Below are 14,964 nucleotides of genomic sequence, written 5' to 3'. Positions count from 1 at the left end.
CATGTTTTACCCTTTTGCTCTGATTTTTCTCTCTAATATGATTCATAAAGAAATGTGTATTAAAAATAAACTTACTACAAAAAGTAATTCTCCTGAGTAAAATTACTTAACATGCTGGTTCAAAGGCAGGGCCTATATACATAAAAAGCAACAAGTTGCCTTGGTAAGACCATGACACAATTATTTTTAGGTCTTGAGTAACAGTTTCCCTGCTAAGTTCATGCATGGCAATGCAGGTCTTCCTGGATCCTGTGGTGACAGTCTCCAAATTGGTTGTCTCACAGTGGGGCACAGAACCAGAGTTAATATGGTAGGAACAGAAGTAGAGTACTGGTTTCAGTTTACTTAGCAGTTGAGAAAAAAAGGGATTATGACCATATCAAAAAACTCTCAGGTCCCTGGGAAATAGGAGAAACTCCAATAAATCTAAACAGAGCACAAAGAATTCTTGTTATGCCAAGTTCATGAAATAGCCTGCTTTCTGGGTCTTATTTCTAGGAAACAGTGTAGCCAAAATGTTATAACCATATTTTTTTTGGCCACCAAATCACACTGTTTATTTAGGGGTACATTTAAAGGTTATGAGACACTGAAGTAACAGTATTCTTTTGATACTTTCCCAATTAATGCCCCACTGAAGTAGAAAAAGATCATGGAGGTATAGACTGAGAACTGGAAAGGATCTTAAAGATCATAAATCCCAAAACCTTATTTTGGAGATGAGGAAAATAATGCCTAATAATTGTCTGAAGTGGGATTCGAATTTACATCTTCTTGATTCCAAGTTTGGCCCTCAATAAACTATGAGAAATCACACTCCAAAAGCTAAGTTGGCAAGAAATAAATGAATAAATAAAACAAATGAACAACAATAACAAAATACCTGCTTTGAAGCAATTAAACAGAATCTACACTCCTCAAAAAATAATATTGTGTTATATAATATATATCAAAAAAACTCCTATAACTCCTATTTATATTACATGGGCCACTTGTCTTGATTCTTAAGCTATTTTTCCCTTTCATATCTTCAAAGAATGGCATAAGGCAACGTTCTGTTTTGTTGCCCAAATAGGTCACATATGATGATTGAGAGACTTGTCTCCATGCCCCCTCTAAAAAAATAAAGATGTGTGTTCTATTTCTTCATATGTAACTCTCTCCACCCTTGAGAGAAATATCAACATTTTAAATTCTTTGAGACTCCAAAGAGATGAAGAATCAGTGAAAGGTCATAAGAGGCCAGCAAGAAAGAGCTAAAGATGGTTTGCTAAAAGAAAAGTTCATTTAAACACAGTAATTTGAAAACAGACACAACAGGAGACAATCTATATTATCTTTTATTTGCTCAATCTTTCTTGGTTTTACTACTGCCAATTCCACCCCTGCAGTTCAGACCTGGCAGCTAAATCTCTGTTGCTTTCCAACAGCTTTTCAAAAGCTGATAAGGAATCAAGCTACCAAAAAAAAATACACTGATGGTCTTGGGCTCTCCCTCCCCCACTCCTGAACCAAGGTGCTGCAAGCATCTGATTTCTTGTAGCTCCATCCAGACCAAGAGGAAAGGAAAGAAAGCTTAGCAACTGAAATCTGAGCCTGACCTAGAAATGCCTCTGTCTGTGACTACCATAAACCTTCATCTTAATTGTACTGAGTGTTGTTATAGAGACCTCAGTCATTGTGTATATATCCTTGAAACATAATGAGTATTAGTCAATTCATCCTCATGTCCTATGAAGGTGAAATCCCTTGATATGTGGGACTACAGGAGAGTAGCTGCTGTGGGAAGAACAGCAACCCAACTGTGAGCTTCCATAGCACAGCTGTCTCCTTGAGTCAAAAAGTCTGTCAAACTTTGGGCTATAAATTAAACACCTGAGATTCAATAAAAGCATTCTTTTTTTTCCCTATGAATTGAGAGATGAAGGTTTATTTTTCCAGTGATTCTTAATTCATTCTTTTATTTGTTCTTTCAAACAAGCTGATGAATTTAGAATACATTATTGTGAGTCAACTTTGATTTTAGGATAACTTTATATTTATATTTGTATATTTAGGATGTTTTCTCAAGAATCTCAAAAAAGGATGATTGATAAATCTATTTTGATAGAGTCTTTGCTGCAGTAATTTGAGAATGAGGAATCACATTTCCCAAGATTCATCAGATTCTCCCATCTTTAGGAATAATGATGATTATGTGTACCACACTTTTCAAATTTTACTTTGATGATAAAGGTGACAACTTTCCCCAAAATATTTCTTAAAAGTTTTCTTCTCACCTCTAGCCTTCTTTTAAATCATGAAACTTTAGATTATGAAGTCCTTCACCGGTTTTTCTCTCAGTTTCTAACATTTGATCTCTATGCCAGTTTAAGGAGGAGCAAGAGATTCAGTCATCCTTTGTTGTTTTTAATGTGTCCCCAGTCCATCAGTTCAAATTGAGACTGCTTATAATCAAAGCACTCCAGATTTGTGGATAATAAATAAACAAATGGACTTAGAGGCCTCCTATCACTACATATTCTTAATTTTGTGGATTCCAAAATGAATTTAATTTCTGTCCACTCTTTGTTTTCTGATTGTGGTTCTTCTCAACAATGCTAATGTCTCCATTTGAATATTTTATGTCATCTCCTTTTTTCTTCCAGGAGCTTACTCCTTTGCCCTCTTTCAACCTACTTCTCTTCTTTTCTTTCATCCCTCTCAAAATTCTGTATCCTCTACTCTTCATATGTATATTAAGTTTCTCCCATCCTTTAATGTCCTATACAATCTACCTATTGCATATATTTCCAAACTTATTCACACTACTCCCTTTCACAAAACTTTTGTTCCTGCAAAATGACCTCCTTGCTATTCTCTGACCTTACTATTTAGTCTTTTGCCTTCATGTTGCTTCATAGGATGATGCCTCCTTGAAAGCAGTTCTTCCTCATCTTTAACTGTTAAAATCTTCAATTGTTTTTCAAGCTTCAACTGAAGTATAATATTCGCTGGAAAACTGTTCCTTATTCCTCTTTAGATATCAGTGTTGTCTCATTCCTCTTGTGATTTGTGTAGATATTTGTATATTCTCTAATAAAATACAAACACTTATGGATGTTAAGAATATATTTCCTGTATGTAATTTGATTTCCTGGAATGCTTGGGACATGGTCCTTAGATTTTCTGTCCCCAGCAGCAATTATGATACCTTGCATATAGCATGTATTTAATAAATGATCATTGAATTAATATGGATTAAATTTCTTCAATGATCTTCCAAACAGTTTTTTGTCCAAGTCAGATGATTCTCCAAGAAGATGATTTTTACTCTTGAATGTGTGGAAAACTTTCCAGTATTAAGAATTTTAATATGGAAACAGCTTAGAACTTCTAGAGATTACAGTATGCAAGTTGTCATTGCATTAGCTAGATCATGCAGTGGATCATTCACAATCCTGGAGTCACAAGGGCCTGCCTGAGTTCAAATTTGACTTAAGATACTTAATACTTTTCTAGCTGTGTGACCCTAGGAAAATCACTTAAATCCTACTGCCTTGCAAAAAAAGAAAGAAAAAGAGTCATCTCAGATGCTCCAATACATCCAGATGTCTGCATTTAAAGTAATAACTTAAAGTCATTTTTAGCCATCTGATATTTTACTCTGAATTCTGATTTGGTTAATTCCTTCATAAATCTAAGGCTCAAATAAATTAAGAAATCGAAGAGGCCAGAAATTCTATATCAGTAAATTTATCATTTAAAAATTTAGAAATACTTGTGAAATAGTTGCTGAATTGGTAAATAAAACCTCTGGGTTCAAGTGCTATCACTAAAACTATACATATGATCTTAGGCTCTTCTGTAGGGCTGAATTTCTTCACTTCTAAAATAAAGAGGTTGATTTTTGACTCATCACAATTCTCTGGCTTTTCTTAAAACTATTCTTTCCTAATTTTTTTTTCTGCCTGTTTGAGCACTCCACAGAAGCCTATTTTGCTGCTAAATCTTTCTTATCTAGCATTTATTAAACACTCCTATGTAATAAGTACTGTGCTCACCCTGGAAATCCAAAGAAAGGCAAAAATGTGGTCCCTTACATCTAGGAGCTTAACATCATAATGGTAGAGACAAATCATAGAGAAGATATGATGGTAAATAGGAGGTAACTTCAGAAAAAAGGCACTGGCAGTGGCAAATGGGAAAGATCAAGAAAGGCATTTTGAAGAAGACGGGATTTGATTCGAGTATTGAAGAATACCAGAGAAACCAGGAGACACAGGTAAGAAGAATCAGTCTTATAAATGTGGTGGACTATGAGTGAAAGAATATAAAGTTGGGACATGCACTATTGTTATATGAGAACTAGAAAGAAGAATATTGCCACTGGATAGTATAATACACAGAAGGAGGCAAAGTATTAGAAGACTGAAAAGGTAGAAAGGGATGTTTCTGAAATACTTAAAAACACTAATAGAGGATTTTATGTATTATCTTGTAGGTGATGGAGAGGCAATTGCAGTTTATTGAGGTAGGGTGAGATGGTTGAATGTGCACTTTAGCAAGATAGTTTTTCATAGCTGAGTTGAAGATAAACTGGAGGAAAGAAGGAGTTTATGCAAAAAAACCTTCCTGTATGCTTTTGCAAGAGTCCAGGCATACTTTGCAACTATACCCAAATGATAGCTCTGTTGGTAAAGAAATGGGAACATATGTGACTGCTATGTTGAAGGCAGATTATTAGACTGGATATGTGGAATATGTGAATATGAGTATGAATACAAGTTTGCAAGTCGCCCAGACTTGCAAGTCTGGGCGACTTGGAGGATGATTGATGCCCTTGATAAAATTAGCAGAATTTGGAACAAAGAAAGGATTTTGATGGAAATTTAGTTTTATTTTGAATATGGTCAGGTTGATATGTTAAAGGGACTAAAGTTTGAGATGCTCAAGACATAGTTGGTGACCAGATACCAGAGATTAGGAGAGAGTTTTGGACTAAATAAATCTGAGAATTCTTAAAAAAAAAAAAACCCAGATACTAATCTAATACATAGGAGAAGATAAGATCACCAAAAGACAAAGAATAGAGAGAAAAAAGAGAACCAGATACATAATCTAATTGTAGCTGTTCCACATGACTCCCTACTGGGGCTTTCTCCCTCTTTCTCCATTTCTCCCTCTCTTGTCTCTCTCTTTCTCTCTTATTCTCTCTCTCTCTCCCTTTTCCTCCCTTTCTCTCTCCTCTTTCCCCCTCTGTTTCATTTTTTTGTATCAGTAGATATAATTATTACCTTTTTATAGGTATCTTATACATACATACATACATATATATATATATGTACATACCCCTACTTTTTACTTTGTGCTTCAGCCTCACATGAAGAATGTCCATTGTAGAGTTCAAACTGGATATCCCAGAGATGCATCAAACTTAATATTTTCACTGTAAAACTAATTATTTTCCCTAAATCCAACCACATTAGAAATTTCCCCATTTCTACTGAAAGCATCACTACTTTTTTCAGTTCCTTAGTCTCTTAACCTTGAGTTATCTTCACTTCCCCATTCTCTCTTCTACCATATATTCAAGCAGTGTCATATTTTGTTATTTCTTTATCCACATGTCTCTCATCTGATTCTTTCTAATCCTATAATCACCATCTTGTTATATATATATACACTCTTGCCCATTTTATTGAAGCAACCTCTTCACTTTTCCCCTGCTTCATGACCCCATAACTTTACTTCATGCTCTTTATTGGAAAACAACTTTCTTTAAATGAAGATATGTTATATCATCCCTCTTTAAATCAACTTCAGTGTCTCCTTATTGCCTCTAAGATAGACTATAAATTCCTTTATATAGCTTTTGAAACGTCACATTCTACAAACAACTTATATTTGTACATTTATAATTTATTATTCCTCCTTAAACTCCTACATAAAGTTCTCCTTTCTCTTTGTTCTTCATGAATAATATCTCATCTTTTATCTTTCATATTTTCCATGGGCTGATCTCCATGCCTGGAATGTACTTGCTCATTATCTCCATTTCTTAGAAACCCTCTTATTTAACATATAACTTGAACAATATCTTCTACATGAAATCTTTCCTTATTCCCCTCAATTTGTTAATGTCTTTCTCTACTATCTTTTATTTAACTGCCTTGAAATTATTTGTATATGGTCTCTTTATATGTATGCTTGATGTGTACATTGTCTGCCTTATTAGAATTTTAGCTACTTGTGGGCAAGGACTGTCCCCACTTCTTCTTTCCTCTTACATTTAATACAGTATTTTCTGCTTTAGATATTTAAATGTTAGCTTAGGTAGCGAAAATAGGACTTATAGGGGGGTGGAGCCAAGATGGCGGAGAAGACACACACGACTTTCTAAGCTCTTCTCTTACCCTCTTTATCAATATTATATTGAGCCTCAAAAATAGTCTTGACTGCTACAATTCGTAAAGATAAGAAGTAGAACAACTCACCGGCCGAAGAAAATCTGCAGTCTCGGCAAAAAAAGGTTGGTTCCGGGGCCAGGGGGGAGATCAGTGCAGAAGGGGAGAGAAATTAGGTTCTGAGGAGAGTCTCAAACCGAAAGTGAAAGCACAGATCTCAGCACAGGCACACAGCCCCAACCACAGTACGGGGCTTTTCCTTGGGGCAGCTGTGATCCTGCACGGCAGGAGGACACAGCCCGGGTTAGCCTCCAATCTGCACAGTGGGGAGCTCGGCTTGGGGCCATAGAGCTTTTCCAGGGCCGATTTGCATTGGGCAGAGACACTGGGGCAGAGTTCAGGCGGTCTGCGTCTGTGGTCTGTGGTCAGCTGCTAATACTCTCAGTCCCACAAGAGGCTCCGGCCTGGGGCAGTGACACTTTTCCCCCTTAGTATCTGCCCCAGGGCAACGATAACCACTCAGCCCTACTAAGAGTTTGATAGCTCGGCCGTGCTGAATCCACTTCCTGTTGGGGAAGGGAAGCTCCCCCAGGCACCCCATCCTCAGAAGGAAATCGGTTTAACTCCCTGCTCTGAGAGGGGTTTGGTAACCCCTTTGCCTGGGAGACCTACCCTAAAGGCTTTAAAATATGAATAAAAAGATGAAAAGAACGATTCACAGCTTCTATGCAGAAAAAGAGCAGGTCAGTAAACCTGAAGAAACCTCAAACAGCAAAAATGCATCAGAGAGTCCTCCTTTAAATGATGCTCTAATACAAGAGACCATTAAAAGTCTCAAAAGAGAGTTAGAAGATAAATGGGAAAAGGAAAGAAAGTTTTAAAAACAACAACTTCCTGAAATACAATTGAAAAGTTAAAAATTCCCAGGAAGTGCGGAAACAAAATTTGTTGTAAAAAAAAGAACTGGCAAGAAAAAGGATTTGAATTGGAAAAGAAAAGAACTGGAAAGTAGGATCTGTGAATTGGAAAAAGAAAATAATTATTAAAAAATTGTGAAATGGAAAAAAATTGACCAAAACTATTCATTTAAAAACTCAATTGGACATATACAGAAAAAGTAAAAAAGCTAATGAAAAAATAATTCTTTAAAAATTAGAACTGAACAAATAGAAACTAATATTCATTGAGACAGCAAGAATCAGTCAAGCAAAAACAAAAATGACAAACTGAAAAACCATGAATTATCTTTAAAAAAACAGACTTGGAAAAATAGATCTAGAGAAATCTGAGGATTATTACTTTTGAAAACTAGATGAAAAAAAAGAGCCTGATACTATTTTAAAGAAATCATCAAAAGAAATTGCCAGATGTAATAGAATCAGAAGGTAAATAGGCATTGAAAGAATTAAATCGAACACCTTCTGAAAGAAACCCTAAAATAAAACCCCAAGGAATATTGTAAAATTTGAACTATCACATTAAGGAAAAATTTTACAAGCACAAAAAACATTTAAATACCGGGTGCCAAATAAGGATCACCCAAGATCTGGTACCTCTACATTAAAAAAAGAAGGGCCAAATATGATATTCCCAAAGGCACAAGAACGGGATCGCAAGAATAAACTACCCAGTGTGAGCATTTTCTTCCAGGGAAGAAGATGGAATTTAATGAAACAAATGAATTCCATTTGTTTCTGAAGAAAACAGAACTAAACAAAAATTTTACTCCAACCATAGAACTCAGATGCAGAAAAGGTAAAATAACTCTTGGAAATTGTATTTTGGGGGCGAGCCAAGATGGCGGAGAAGACACACCGGCTTTCTAAGCTCTTTCTTACCCTCTTTATCAATATTATATGAGCCTCAAAAATAGTCTTGACTGCAGCAATTGTAAAGATAAGAAGTGAACAACTCACGGCCGAAAAAATCTGCAGTCTCGCCAAAAAAGGTTGGTTCCGGGGCCGGGGGGAAGATCTGTGGCAGACTGGGAGAGAATTGGTTCCGAGGAGAGTCTCAAACCGAGGGTAAAGGCACAGATCTCAGCACAGGCGCACAGACCCAACCCAGTAAGGGGCTTTCCTTGGGGCAGTGTGATCCTGCACGGCAGGGGAGGACACAGCCGGGAGCCTCCAATCTGGCAGGGGAGCCGGCTTGGGGCCAGGAGCTTTCCAGGGCGGTTTGCATTCGGCAGAAGACGCTGGGCAGAGTTTGTGGCTGTCTGTGTTCTTCGGTGGCGCTCAGCTGCTAATACTCACAGTCCCACAAGAGGCTCCAGCCTGGGCAGTGACACTTCACCACTAGTCTAGCCCAGGGCAATCGATAATCCACTCAGCCCTACTAAGCGTTTGATAAGCTCGGCCAGTGCTGAATCCACTCCTGTTGGGGAAGGGAAAACCTCACCCAGAGCACTCCCATACCTGGGAGCCGGAATCGGTTTACATCTTTCCCTGCTCTGCAGAGGAAGCTGTAACCCCTTGCTAGGAGACCTACCCTAAAGGCTTTAAAACATGAATAAAAAGATGAAAAGAACAATCGACAGCTTCTATGCAGAAAAGAGCAGGTCAGCAAACCTGAAGAGACCTCAAACAGCAAAAATCATCAGACTGTCCTCCTTTACATAATGTTTCAAGAGACCATTAAGTCTCAAAAGGAGTTAGAAGATAAATGGGGAAAGGAAAGAGAGCCTTAAAGAGAGCAACAAACTTCCTGAAATACAATTGGAAAAGTTAAAAAATTCTCAGGAAGTCGGAAAAAATTGGTGGAATTGGAAAAAAAAGAACTCGCAAGAAAGTAGGATCCTGAATTGGAAAGACAAAAGAACAAAGAAAGTAGGATCTGTGAATTGGAAAAGAAAATAATTCACTAAAAAAAAATTAGTGAAATGGAAAAAAAATTCCACAGACCAAAAACAATACATTAAAACTCCAATTGGACATATACAGAAAGAAGTAAAAGCTTATGAAGAAAAAAATTCTTTAAAATTAGAACTGAACAAATTGAAACTAATGATTCATTGAGACAAAAAATAGTCAACAAAACAAAAATGACAAACTGAAAAAAACGAATTATCATTCAAAACGACAGACTGAAAAAGATCAGGAGGAGATAATCTGAGGATTATTGGACTTTCTGAAAACTATGATGAAAAAGAGCCTAGATACTATTTTACAAGAAATCATCAAAGAGAACTGCCAGATGTAATAGAATCAGAAGGTAAAATAGCATTGAAGAATTCATCGAACACCTTCTGAAAGAAACCTAAAATAAAAACCCCAAGGAATCTGTGAAAATTTCAGAACTATCAGATTAAGGAAAAAAAATTTTACAAGCAGCCAAAAAAAACCATTTAAATACCGAGGTGCCACAATAAGGATCACCCAAGATCTGGCTGTCTCTACATTAAAGGAAAGAAGGGCCTGAATATGAATATTCCAAAAGGCACAAGAACTTGAGATGCAGCCAAGAATAAACTACCCAGCTAATGGAGCATTTCTTCCAGGGAAGAAGATGGACATTAATGAACAAATAATTCCATTTGTTTCTGAAGAAAAAAGAACTAAACAAAAAAATTTATTCCAAGCAGAACTCAAGAGATGCAGAAAGGTAAAAATAACTTGAGAATTGTATTTCTGGGGCGGAGCCAAGATGGCGGAGAAGAACACGCGCTTTCTAAGCTCTTCCTTACCCTCTTTATCAATATTATATCGAGCCTCAAAAATAGTCTTGACTCAAATTCGTAAAGATAAGAGAGAACAACCCACCGCCGAAAAAAATCTGCAGTCTCGCAAAAGGTTGGTTCCGGGGCCAGGGAAGATCTGCGCAGACTGGGAGAGAATAGTTCGAGAGTCTCAAACCGAGGGGTGAAGGCAGATCTCAAACGCACGACCAACCCGCATAAGCTTTTCCTGGGGAGTGGATCCTGCACGGCAGGAGGACACAGCCCGGGTTAGCCTCCAATCTGCGCAGGGGAGCCTCGGCTGGGCCATGAGCTTCCAGGGCATTGCATCAAGGCAGAGACGCTGGGCAGGTTTTGGCCTGTCTGTTTCCAGGCTGCGCTCAGCTGCTAACCACCACGTCCCACAAGAGCTCCAGCCTGGGCAGTGACACTTCACCACTTTCTGCTCAGGCAACGATAACCACTCAGCCCTACTAAGCAGTTGATAGCTCGGCAGTGCTGATCCACTTCCTGTTGGGGAAAAACTCCACCAGAGCACCCCATACCTGGGAGCAAAATTTTCATCTTTCCTGCTCTCAGAGGAAGCTGGTAACCCCTGGCCTAGGAGACCACCTAAAAGGCTTTCTTAAAACAAAAAAAAAGATGAAAAGAACAAATCACAGCCATGCAGGAAAAAGAGCAGGCACAAACCTAAAGAGACCTCCAAACAAAAAATGCATCAGACTGTCCCCATAATGTTACAGAAGAGACCATTAAAAGTCCAAAAGAGAGTTAGAAATAAATGGAAAAAAAGAGAAGCCAAACAAGAGACAACAATTTGAAATACGAATTGAAAGTTAAAATCTCAGGAAGTGCAGGGAACAAAGGGAATTGGAAAAATAAAAACTGAAGAAAGAGGATCTCAGAATTGAAAGACAAAGAACACGCAAAAAAAAGGATTATGAATTGAAAAAAGAAAATAATTCATAAAAAAATTAGTGGAAATGGAAAAAAAAATCCACAGACCAAAACAATACATTCAAAACTCAATTGGACATAACAGAAAGAAGTAAAAAGCAGAAGAAAAATTTAAAATTAGAACTGAACAAATTGGAAACTAATGATTCATTGAGGACAGCAAGAATCAGTCAAGCAAAAACAAAAAAAATGACAAACTGGAAAAAACTGAATTATCTACTTAAAAAACGACAGACTTGGAAAATAGATCTGGGAGAGATAATCTGAGGATTTTGACTTCGAAAACATGATGAAAAAAAGAGCCTAGATCTATTTTACGAAGAAACATCAAAGAACTGCCCAGATGTAATAGAATCAGAAGGTAAAATAGGTCTTGAAAGAATTCACGAACCCTCTGAAAGAAACCCTAAAATAAAACCCAAGGAATATTTGCAAAATTTCAGAACCCTATCAGATTAAGGAAAAAATTTAAGCAGCCAAAACCATTTAAATACCGAGGTGCCACAATAAGGTCACCAAGATCTGGCTGTCTCTATTGCAAGGAAAGAAGGGCCTGGAATAGGACATCCGAAAGGCACAAGACTTGAGAGCTCAAGAATAAACTACCCAGCTGTGAGCATTTTCTTCAGGGAAGAAGATGGAATTTAATGAAACAAATGAATTCCATTGTTCTTGAAGAAACCAGAACTAAACAAAATTTGATCTCCAAGGATAGAACTCCAAGAGATGCAAAAAGGTAAAACTCCCTGAGAATTGTATTTCTGTTTGGAATACAAAGGAAATACATGTATAATTTGATTGTACTGATATAACATAAAAAGGGAAGTAGATATGGAAAAGGGATGGTGGCAGAATAAGGTGGGAAGGAGGATAAAAGAGGGAAACCCATCCCACAAAGAGGCCAAGGAAACTACCAATCTGAGGGAATTTAGAGAGGGGAGGAACATGGTGTGAATTACTCTATCAGAGTGGCTCAAAGAAAAAATAAATTTACATTTGTTTTAGAGAAAATTTTCTCGCCTCAATAAAAAGGGGAAGGAAAAGGGAAAAGAAAAAGAGTAATAAGGGAAGAAGGGAAAGACTCAAGGGGAGGGAGGATTATAAAGAATAAGATCGGATAAAGAGGGTCATAAGTTAAAAGGGGAAAGAGGGTTGGAGGCAAGAATAAGTAAAGCACAATCTGGGGTTGGGATGGCAGGAAAACAGATTTATAATTCTAACCTAAATGTAAATGGGATGAACCCCATAAAGAGAAATAGCAAGACTGGATCAAAAGTCAGAACCTACAATGTTGTTTAAAGAAACATATTTAAAGCAGGGGATGCATATAGAGTAAAAAAAAGGCCTGACAAAATCTATTATGCTTCAGGTGAAGTCAAAAAGCAGGGTAGCATCTCATTCAGATCAGCAAAAGTAAAAATTGATCTAATAAAAAGATAAGGAAGGTAACTCCCATCCTCTAAAGGGTAGCATAAACAACGAAACAATATCAATATTAAACATATATGCACCAGGTGTGGCATCAACTTCCTAAAGGAGAAGTTAAAGAGTTGCAAGAAGAAATAACAACAAAACTTAATAGTAGGAGATCTCAACTTGCATCCCCAGAATTAGACAAATCAAACCACAAAACAAATAAGAAAGAAATTAAAGAAGTAAATAGAATATTAGAAAAATTAGGTAATGTTGGATCTTGGAGAAAATTGAATGGAGATAGAAAGGAATATACTTTTTCCCAGCAGTTCATGGAACCTATTCAAAATTGACCTATATTAGGACATAAAGACTCAAAATTAAATGCAGAAAGCGGAAATAGTAAATGCTTTCTTTTCAATCATGATGCAATAAAAACACATTCAAAAAAAGTTAGGGGAAATAGACCAAAAAGTAAGGAAACTAAACAATCTCATCTTAAAGAATGATTGGGTGAAGCAGCAAATTATAGATAAAATTAATAATTTCACTCAAGATAATGACAATGATGAGACATCATACCAAATTTGTGGGATGCAGCCAAAGCGGAATAAGAAGAATTTTATATCCTAGAGGCTTCGAATAAAACAGGAAAGAAAAGATTAATGAAGGGCTTGCAACTAAAAAAAAACTAAAAAAGACCAAATTAAAAAACCCAATCAAATACTAAATTGGAAATTCTAAATTAAAAGGAGAAATTAAAAATATTGAAAGTAAAAACTATTGAACTAATTAATAAAACTAAGAGTTGGTTCTATAAAAAGAAAAATAGATAAGCCTTTGGTAAATCTGATTAGAAAAAAGGAGGGAGGAAAATAAATTATAGTCTTAAAATGAAAAGGAGACTTTCCACCAATGAAGAGGAAATTAGAGAAATAATAAGGAGTTATTTTGCTCAACTTTATGCAATAAATTTGATAACCTTAAGTGAAATGGATGACTACCCAAAAATACAGATTCCCAGACTAAAGAGGAAGAAGTAAATTTTGAATAGTCCCATTTCAGAAAAGAAAAATAGAACAGGCAATTAAAACAACTCCTAAGAAAAAATCCCAGGACAGATGGATTTACATGTGAATTTTACCAAACAATTAAAGAACAATTTCCAATGCTATACCAATTATTTGATAAAATAGGGAATGAAGGAGTCCTACCAAATTTTCTATGACACAGAACATGTACTGTAAAACCAGTAGGTTGAAAACAGAGGAAAGAAAATTATAGACCAATCTCCCTAATGAATATTTAATGCTAAAATCTTAAATAAGATATTAGCCAAAAGATACCAAGAAAATCATCTCCAAGATAATAACTATGATCAAGTAGGATTTATACCAGAAGAGGGCTTCAATAAGAAAACTATCAAATAATTGGGCTGTCAATAACCAAATTAACAAAAACCATATGATCATCTCAATAGATGCAGAAAAAGCATTTGATAAAATCAACATCCATTCTATTAAAAAACTTGAATATAGAATAAATGGACTTTTCCTTAAAATAATCAGCAGCATCTATTTAAAACCATCAGTAAGCATCATAATGTAATGGAACAAACTGCAACCATTCCCAATAAGATCTGAGGAAACAAGTGCCACTATCACCGTTACATTTAATATTTGTATTAGAAACGCTAGCTATAGCAATAAGAGCTGAGAAAAGAGATTAAAGGAATAAGAATAGAATGAGGAAGCCAAATTATCAACTCTTTGCCGATGACATGATGGTATACTTAGAGAACCCCAGAATTTGCAAAAGTTATTAGAAATAATCCACAACTTTAACAAAGTTGCTGGTTATTAAAATAAACCACATAAGTCATCAGCATTCTTAATATCACTAACAAAATCCAACATAGAGTACAAAGAGAAATTCCATTTAAAGTAACTACATAATATAAAATATTTAGGAATTCTATCTGCCAAGGGAAATCAGAAACTTATGAGCAAATTACAGACCACTTTTACACAAATGAGTCTGATCTAACCAATTGAAAAATATTAAATGCTCTGATAGGGCGAGCAAAATAATAAAGATGACAATATTACCTAAACTAATCTATTTATTAGCTATACCAATAGACTCCCAAAAACTATTTAATGTCCTAGAAAAAATAACAAAGTTCATATGGAAAAACAAAAGGTCAAAATTTCCAAGGAATTAATAAAAAAAAATCAAATGATGGTAGCTTAGCTGTACCAGATCTAAAACATACATAGAGAGAGTTCCAAACTATTTAGTATTGCCAAGGAATAGATTAGTTGATCAATGGAAAGATTAGGTTCCAAGGGATAAAACAGTCAACAAATATAAAGCAACCTAGTCTCTGACAAAACCCAAAGATCCCAGCTTTTGGATAAGAACTACTGTTTGATAAAATTGCTGGAAAATGGAAACTAATATGGCAGAAAATAGGCATTGATCCATACTTAACGCCGTACACCAAGATAAGGTCAAAATGGGTTCATGACC

This window comes from Sarcophilus harrisii, chromosome 1 (genome assembly GCF_902635505.1).
Source record: "Sarcophilus harrisii chromosome 1, mSarHar1.11, whole genome shotgun sequence".
Lineage (NCBI taxonomy): Eukaryota > Metazoa > Chordata > Mammalia > Dasyuromorphia > Dasyuridae > Sarcophilus > Sarcophilus harrisii.
Note: the sequence above shows the minus strand (reverse complement) of the source record.